The 2053-nt window shown below is 52.2% G+C and overlaps 1 pseudogene; it reads right to left on the bottom strand.

Moving 5' to 3' along the window:
- Positions 1-321: 321 nt before the first annotated feature.
- LOC122449651 lies at positions 322-1787 on the bottom strand (annotated as a pseudogene).
- Positions 1788-2053: the final 266 nt, after the last annotated feature.

The following is a 2053-nucleotide window of genomic DNA, read 5'->3' as shown; positions in this document are numbered from 1 at the left end:
TGAAAAGTGAAAGTGAAGTCACTCAGTCGTGTCCGACTCTTAGCGACCCCATGGACTGCAGCCTACCAGTCTCCTCCATCCACGGGATTTTCCAGGCAAGAGCACTGGAGTGGGGTGTCATTGCCTTCTCCGCCATCTTGCTATAAAGGTCAGAAAAAAAAAAAGCAGCAAACTGGGAGAGAAACATCCAGAGTAGTAACATCTGAAGGCTTTCAAAGTATGTAAGTAGGTTGGTTTTTCCCTCCTTTCCAACTGATTGTCTCCATCATCTTACAGCTCACAAAATGTAAAGGTTTCATTGCAGGGTGTTTTTTGTTTCTCTCCAGACTAAAGTCCTATCTCTCCTTAGTTTGTTTCCCTAGGCAGCATTTGACTTGCTCACTTCTGGCTTGATTGCATCAGTGAGCTTTTCTTTTGGCTGAATTCTCTTCTCATTTCATCTAAACTGTCCTGCTTCCTCTGTCCTAGTCCCAGCTCTGTCCTAGCTCCATCTGGACTCTGCTGGCATTGCCCTGTGACCAGGGTGCAGTTTGGTCTGTGGAATGAATCATAGGGCCTGTGGTCAAAAAGATCTGATTTTTCTTTGGAGAATCATATCTGCAAACAACAGGTGGCGTGCTGCCATTTGTTGTATTTGTTCTTCCCCAAGGTTTTCTTGTCGGTTCAGGCATACTTATTGAAGAGGCCTTAGGAGTCACAGGTTCTGAATCTTCGGTTTTGTCCTCCTTTTGTTCTCTTTCTACTGTGGATCCCTTTTCAGCATTTCTTTTCCTCCTGGCCAGCAGGGCACTCATTTCTTTTACTAAATCAGTAGCCTCTAGAGGAAGGGGTCTATTTCCACGACCCGTTATCTCCTTTAGATGAGGCCGAATTCACACCAAACTTCCTCCGCTTGGAAAGAAGCATTCTCCATCCATGACACTTTGCTAAGTTTTGCGCCAGCAACTGCAGCTGCAAGTCCAGTTGAAGGGCGATTGTCTTCAGACGTGAATCCCAGAAAGAAAAAAAAAAAATCCAGATGCAGGGAGGGGAGGAGCAGGAAGAGGGAGTGGAGGAGGAGGGGGTACTTGATTAGGAAGGGGTGGTGGGGGAGGTGGAGGCCCTGAGCACGGAAGAGGAGTGGGTGGAGGGGACCCCGGGGGAGGAGGCGGTGTGGCTGATGCCTGGGCAGGACCTGGTGGGGGGCGTGGAGGGGTGGTTGGGGGTGCAGGCGGCCCCATGGCAACGCCCTGAGTGGCTGCCTGCAAGCCTGGCTCCGAAGCAGAGGACTCTCCACAGAGGCAGAGGCGGCAGCATTTGATGTTCTCTGCCCTCGCACCCTCTCTAGCTGCTCCTGCCGCTGTTGCCCTCCCCTCTCCAGGTCCAGTCTCTCCAGCCTCTCCCGCTCTCTCTCCTGCTCCAGGTGATCCCCACGTTCCCTCTCCTCTCTCTCCAGCTGCTCCTGTTTCAGTCGCTCCCTCCCCAGCCTCTCCCTCTTCAATCTCGCCCTTTTCCTTCTTCCTCTCTCCAGCCTTTCCCACGCCAGCTCCTATTACGGTTGCTGGGCTTGTAGCTGCCTTCTTTGAATTTCCAAATTGTGATGGGCCATTGTGAACTTGGGCAGGTAGTTGGGAATTCTGCCGAAGCAACGTTGGCCCTGTTTCTATGAATTCAACACTTCTAAGGCATGCATCTGGAGAAGGCAGTGGCACCCCTCTCCAGTACTCTTGCCTGGAAAACCACGTGGACGGAAGAGCCTGGTGGGCTGCAGTCCATGGGGTTGCTAAGAGTTGGAGAAGACTGAGCAACTTCACTTTCACACATTGGAGAAGGAAATGGCAACCCACTCCAGTGTTCTTGCCTGGAGAATCCCAGGGATGGGGGAGCCTGGTGGGCTGCCGTCTATGGGGTGGCAAAGAGTTAGACACGACTGAAGCGACTTAGAAGCAGCAGCAGCAGCAAGACATGCATCAGGGCACTTGCGAAGACACTGGCCTCCTCTTTGCTGCCAAAGTTGAGACTGTACACCTGCCTAGTGTCCCGCCCTGGATGGAAGGGCTCTGTAGCTCGATTG

This window comes from Cervus canadensis, chromosome 11 (assembly GCF_019320065.1).
Source record: "Cervus canadensis isolate Bull #8, Minnesota chromosome 11, ASM1932006v1, whole genome shotgun sequence".
NCBI classification, from domain to species: Eukaryota; Metazoa; Chordata; class Mammalia; order Artiodactyla; family Cervidae; genus Cervus; species Cervus canadensis.
This window is presented reverse-complemented; position numbering and strand designations above follow the sequence as displayed.